The sequence below is a fragment of the Spermophilus citellus genome (assembly GCF_964194105.1).
Source record: "Spermophilus citellus genome assembly, chromosome: 8".
NCBI classification, from domain to species: domain Eukaryota; kingdom Metazoa; phylum Chordata; class Mammalia; order Rodentia; family Sciuridae; genus Spermophilus; species Spermophilus citellus.
The window spans coordinates 54,467,515-54,475,142 of record NC_138189.1 but is presented as its reverse complement, the minus strand read 5'-3'; positions in this window follow the sequence as shown (position 1 = coordinate 54,475,142).

Genomic DNA, 7,628 nt, shown 5'->3' with positions numbered 1-7,628 from the left:
GAGCCCATATCCCTAGGCCTCTTTTGTATTTTATTTACAGGCAGAGTCTCACTGAGTTACCTAGGGCCTTGCTAAGCTTCGGAGCCTGGGTGTGAAGTCGTGATCCTCCTGCCTCTGCCTCCTGAGTCCCTGGGATTATAGGTGTACACCATTGTGCTCAGCTTCTAATTGGATTCTTAACCACACATACTTACAGATTTTACATTTAGGAAGAACTATTGTTATCTTCCAGAGTTTCAGGATCTTAAGACAAGTGTCTCTTGGGTTCCTCCCATTAACATTATCTCGAGTCTGCATTTTCCTGCAGTTAACAGGTAATTTGCTGAGAAATGTGACATATCCTGTCCACTTAGACTAGGCAGGGCTGCAGGTCAATTGCTTCTTGTAAAATAAAACCTGTTGGGGGGCAGCACAGTGATCCCATTTTAGAGAATTATTCTCTCAACTTTGTGTTCCCATTATTCTCATTTGTCTGTTTTCTAATGAGAAGAATTATATTTAAAACTATCACTTAATAAACTCAAGTACCGAAGAAAAATGTACATTGAAGTGTCAGAAAGCTTTGGCCAACCTTGTATAAGACACACCAGGAACACATATACCCAACACATGGAACTTTGAGGACTTCTCTAGGCAACTTCATAGAGTTTACTATTGCAATGTTCATTTTCTTTATTTTTGAAAACTAATTTTAAACTTCAGGAAATGTCTTGATGAATATAAGCACAAAGATTGAGGACTTATGCACATATTTCTAGTACAACTATCCACATAGCACTGAGAAAATTTTTTCCCTTTAGTTCAATTAGATTCTTAATTTAGAAACAATTTTGTCCTTTTGCCTAATGAATTCCTTCTCAACTGGGTGACAATGTTTTCATCCCAGATTAGGAGGCCTATAATTGTGGTTCCTAGCACTTCCATATTTCTTCACTAATGGTGTGCAATTCATTCTCTTTAAGGCATATAATGTTGAAGCATAGAAATACACATTATTAGTCTTGTGTCTTAAATTGTAAAGTAAAAAAATGAGTGAAAGAATTTCTATTATATATTCTTTTTTTTAAAGAGAGAGTGAGGGGAAAGAGAGAATTTTTTTAATATTTATTTTTTAGTTATCGGTGGACACAACATCTCTGTTTGTATGTGGTGCTGAGGATCGAACCCGGGCCGCGCTGCATGCCAGACGGGCGCACTACCACTTGAGCCACATCCCCAGCCCTCTATTATATATTGTTAACTACTTCCATCTCTTCTTTGAAATTATTTTTATATAATAAATATTTGCAAGCTCCTAACATGAACCCAAAGCAATAGGAGATATAAAGAGCAAAAATCACATCCAAATTCCTTTCAGTTCACTTGCAGAAACAAGGATCAGTTTTTCCTCTGAATTGTACAAAAGAGATGGAAGAATGCTGGAAAATTCTTTTCATTAGTCTCATACATTGAATAAATATATAACTCAAAATATTTGTTTACATTTGTGTGTATTATCATTCCAGATTTAGAGGATAAGCAAATACATGGTTACCTCTATACCAGCTGGATTACTATGATGATATTTAAGATATGGCAAAAAGAAATGATTACACATAGTGTGTTCCCCACATTTTCTCACACTGTGTCATATATAAATATGACATATATATTATATATCTTTCTATATAGACACAATTTACAGATATGTAAATATAAGCAACATATATGTAATAAACAGACTTATATACATATTTTCCATTTACACATAGTAGGTTTATTAAACTACATGAACTTTTAAACATTTTTGCCTTCATTATTGAAAGTCCTTTCAGACACCAGGCATATGTGTATTTACATGACAACTTCCCAATAGCTGTAGGATTACAGCTTTAGTCTTCCTTTTCCTGTTCAGTATGACCCACTACATTATCAGAGACAGTGGCCAAAGCAGATATCTGGCTCATTCACACCTACTGGGATTCAGCATTTTCTTTCCCAACCCTACCAAATGATCATTTTTTTGGAGGACTCCACTGCAGACCAGCCAAACCTCTGCCCAAAATAAACCTGTTCCCATTTAGTTGTTTCTATCTTTCTTACATATTCATCACATATGATTCTCTCTTTCTTGCTCAAAATGACTCACTCACAGTGACAGAATTACCAGAAATGGAGCAAAACTACCTGTAAGTTGGAATTCTTGCATGTCTATACCACTACAAGTAAGTGAATTTCATTTTTGTTACAGAAGAATAGGGGCTTTTGATGGGACTTTTGAGGATAGGGTTAATTAAATGAAGATCTTCTTTACTCAACATGTAAGAAAATATGAAAGAATATTGAGAAGGGACTAACATGTACCACAGGAAAATGCTGAATATGCAGAAAAACAATGTAGCACAGTCTCTGCCCCAAACACCCTTTCATTCTGCATTGAAAGTTAGACTGTGAGCAAGAAAGAGAAATTGTATGAAAATTGTTATAACAAGGAAAGACCAGAAGTGTTTCTTGTCAACCCCAATGGTATAGGTGTTCTCAGGAAAATTCCCTGAGAGGACAGACTCTCCATACCACAGCTGCCTGAAAGAAAGAACAGAAAAAAAAATGTATGTTGCACACATAGCAAGGAATACAAATTGCACATTTTTAATGAGTACCTATTAATTTGTACCACTTGTGTTAGTAGGCTGTCCTGAGTTTATAATTATAAACGCATCTATAAGCATATTCTTTAAAAGAATGAAAGAATTGATGTATATTTATATTTAATGAATATCACATCTTCATGACATAATTTGAAAGCAAGCATTTTCTACTACATCATTACTTGATCTTCCAAAGGATACTTTTGCCCAAAGTAAACCTGTCTTAGTAAACAGAAAATCTGATTTTATTCAAAGTTTAGAACCAAATATGATCATTCTCCATTCCACAAGCAGAGAAATGAATATTCTGCAAAGTCCAATCCTTGGCTAAATGATTTCTCCATTCACAATAAGGGATAATGACAGTGACAATAGAAAAGTTGAGAGAATAGGTAAAAGAAGAAAAGAAAAAGGATGATTAGCAGACTAATCATGACTAACAAGAAAGGCTATTATGGTAGTGAGGTTTTGGAAACAACATTCACATGCACATTGGTGATTGTTGGATCTATGTGAATTCTAATTGCTCTGAAGAGCTTCCTTGCCATTTGCCATTAGATTCCCAGAAATTTCTGTAATTTACAAGAATCAGATTTTTGGAAAATATAGCAAAAATCTGAAAAATACACATTATCTTATTTATGGTATATTTTAAAATAGCTAGATGTAAGGTTTTGGAAAGTTCCCAACATGAAGAATTCATAAATGCCTGAGGTGATACAGGCATTTACATTACACATTATACACATGTATTGTACTATCACATAAATCTCCCCAAATTATATAACTGTTATGAGAAAATCAAAATTTTACAAATTGAAGTAAAGGAGAAAAATAACAGTGCATTTTTGCCATTTACCTTACAAATAAATTGATAAATTATGTAGAGGAAAATAATTAAGGTGTATATAATATTTATAGTCTTTATTGATAAGTGTAGTTATAGTAGTTATTGATAAGACAAACACTGAAAATAATTACATACATAATATGGAAGAGTGATGTTAAAGCTTATACTTCTTTCATGTTATTATAATCATTTTATCAAAGAATACTGAGCTCTACTGTCGGCCATTATGCAAATATATTTGGAAAATGAGGGAAAATGGTAAGTAATATTATTATTGTCTAGGAGGATGAAAAAGTCTATATAATAGAATTAGAGTTCTCTAAATATGTGCCTTATATATGCACCTAGTTGTAAGAATAGAAAACAAAACAGAACAAAAACACTCATATTTATGTGTATTTGTTATCTAGGATGGAACCCAGGTCCTCCTGCATATTAAGCAAATGTTGAGACACTGAGCTGTATCTCCAGCCCTTAAAAATTAATTAAATAAATTTAAATTTTGAAAAATAAGGAGATTATTAGTAACTAATTTCCTTTTTCATAATATTTCAATATTTATAATAAACTTTTAAATTTTACAACAGTGTTACAGAATGAGGATGTCTTGTCATTATCAGTGGTTAATAAATAATAGAAATATTTGTTACTTAATCATGTAAGTAATACACAAATTAAATAAATTAATTAATTAAATAACAAGAAAATATTTTCCACAACCTGGATATAGGAGGACTTAAGCACAGCATCAGTGAGATTAAATGGTGAATAAAATTGCCTACAGTATTAAAGGTCTTCTGAATCACATAGAATATCTGATGTACTGTATGAGTCACAGGAATACTGCATTCATCAAGAGCAGATGCCGTCAAGCTAAAATTATAATTTTGGGCAATGCTCTACAGATAATATAGGGCCTATAAGTCAAATAGTAAATTATTTCAAACTTTTCCTTTAAATCTTTTTTTTCAAACAAAGTTTAACCAATACTTAGTAAGCAAAATATATTACTTGGTTTGAGAGTATGTAGACATTATTTCACAGATGAAAACAGAAAACAATAAATTGAAATCAAAAACAATAAGAAGCATAAGAAAATAATTTTGACAATTTTCCAATAATTTTTGGATCCCCATTTTATTTTGGAGGGAGACTCTATTGAACAATCAGAATTATTCTTATATATATAAATATATATATATATATATATATATATATATATATATATATATATATATTATAGAATATAAATATAACAAGAATCAGAACCAACTGTTAGGATAATTCTAAGACAATTCCAGGAAGCATGTTCTTTTTCTTCAGGACTTTTCTAAAGATTAAAGTGAGTTAATGAACTGTGTGCCTAGATCTCTACTGGAGAAAACACTTGTGGAGCTCCCACCAGTGTGCAAGTTTTTCCTGGCAGACACAGTAAGGTGATAACAAGCATCTGTCATGGACAGTTCTATGCAGCACAATCTACTGAAATCTCAGTTTTACAATGTGAATTCAAGGCAAACATGCCATAACTAAACAAGTAAAGAAATATGTTCATCAAACATGTAGCCACAAATTTGTATGGAGAATCAATAGACCTATAACTATTTCTTAGAAATTCTAAATTGTAATGCCAGAATCCTAAACTCCAGTGATTCTTAAACTCCCAAGTATAGCAAGGATTTAAGATGGAATTTATTATATTATTATTAAATTTAAATTATAGGGAATTTTAGAGAACAGAGAAAGGTAAGTAAAAATTCATTTGAATTGTACCTAACTTTACTTATACAGAAAGAAAGAACCAAGAAATAACCATATTGCATCATATAATCCTCACCATCATATTATTGTGTACAACAGAACCTTGCACAAAAACAGGTTAGTAATAAATGGTTTTTTTAGTAAAACCAGCACAATTTTTAAAAATTCTTCACATAATGGCCCTTTTTTGAAAAAAAAAAATCCAAAAACCAAAAACACAAAAATACAAAAAACAAACCATAAGATATGCAAAGAGTATTCAGTGAAATTTGGCTTTTTAAAAATTTCCAGATAATTTCCTTGAAATAAACACAAGTGATTTAGCAAAAGTATAAGCAAGTACAAATAAAGATGGAATAAGATCCTATAGCATACGATAATACAAGAATATATATTAATAATTTATGACAGATGAGTAGAAACTATCATATCATTTCTTGGCAATATCACCTACATACAAGGTATCCTAAATATCCACCTCACTACACTTACATAAAAAGTTTTCATGACAATCTTATCAAGTTTAAAGGCAGTAAGGAAGAAAAATTTCAGGATCATTTCAGTAGTTCTAAGAATCACTGTGATGGGGTTTTGCAAGAGAGGAGAGGCATTGTGCTTGTCTCTGAAAACAACAACAGAAAGGATTTATAATCAATATGCATGGTGGAGACCCATTGAAAAAATATTAGTAAGAACATACATTGGAGGTCAAGGAGATTCTTGGGAAAACAAAGTAACTATGTTCTGCTTTTTAAATGTTTTTATTTATTCTTTTTAGTTATACATGACAGTAGAATCTATTTTGACATATCATGAATACATGGAGTATAATTTTCCATTCTTGTGGTTGAACATGGAGCACATAGGAAAGATATGTCTGATTCATTGTACTATTTTCCCATTTCCCTCCCCACTCTTTTTCCCCAAGATCACCCTGTCCAATCCAATAAACCCCACCTCTTCACCCCCCATCTGTAACCCCACCAACTGTGAGTTGCAACTGCATATCACAGAGAATATTATGCCTTTGCTTTTGAGGGATTGGGTTATTTCACTTAGCATAATAGTCTCCAGTTGCATCCATTTACAGAAAATGACATAATTCCATTCTTCTTTATGACTGTGTAATATTCCATTGTGTATATGTACCACATTTTCTTTATCCATTCATCTGTTGAAGGGCACATAGGTTTGGTTTCATAATTAGCTATTATGAATTGAGGTATTATAAACATTGATGTGGCTTCATAAATATAGCATGCTGATTTTAGGTCCTTTGAGTATATGCTGAAAAGTGGAAAAACTAGGTCAAGTGGTGATTCCATTCCAAGTTTTCTGAGCTCCATACTGCTTTCCATATTGGTTGTACCAATTTGCAATTCCACCAGCAATGTATGAGTGCACTTTTCTCCCCACATCCTTGCCAACATTTCTTATAACTTGCATTCTTGATAATTGCCATTCTGACAGGAGTGAGATGAAATCTCACTCTAGTTTTAATTTGCAATTATCTAATTGCTAGTGATGTTGAATATTTTTTCATATATTTGTTGACTGATCATCTCTTTTTTGAATGTACTTTCTGTTCAGTTCCTTTGCCAATTTATTGATTGGGTTAGTTGTGTTTTTAGTGTTCCATTTTTTGAGTTCTTTCTATGTCCTGGAGATTAATACTCTATCTCAGGTACAAGTGGCAAAGATTTTTCCTCTTTCCATAGGCTCTCTGTTCATGTTTTTGTTTCCTTTGCAGTGAAGACACTTTTTAGTTTTATATTGTCCCATTTGCTGATTCTTGATTTTATTTCTTATGTTTTAAAGTCTCATACCAAGTTTCCACTGAACACAGTACACTGCTCAGACGAATGGTAGAAGGTAAGGAAAATGATTCCATATCCACAGTAACCAGAGAGAAAAGGTTTAGAATTCTTGTTAGACTGATTTTGCAGGATTCTAGCTAAAAGTGGACATTCCAAAAAATACCCAAGATTTAAATAGTCAGGATCTAGAAGAGAAAAGTGATCTAAAGATTCTGACCAGACTTTTTCAAGGACAGAATCTACATCAATCCTCCTTGTAGTCAATGAGTGAAAAATCATTTCTTTCTCTGAACAATCTAAATTGATTTACTCATCTCATCACTCTCTGTTGATTTCTCAACCAGCTCTGTCCTAGGTTGAGACTGGTAGCATAGAATATTTGCTGAATGATGTTAACAGTGAGATATTTAATGAAAAAAATTCCATTAAAACAAAACAAAAAGTTTAATCATTGGTTGTTTGGTGTCTCATTTGTGAGGGAAATCAATTGAGATCTCTAGTCTTCAGTCTGAATCACCATTAATTGATGGAGTGAGGATGGGAATGGCCATCTGACAAATTTTCTGGTGTACA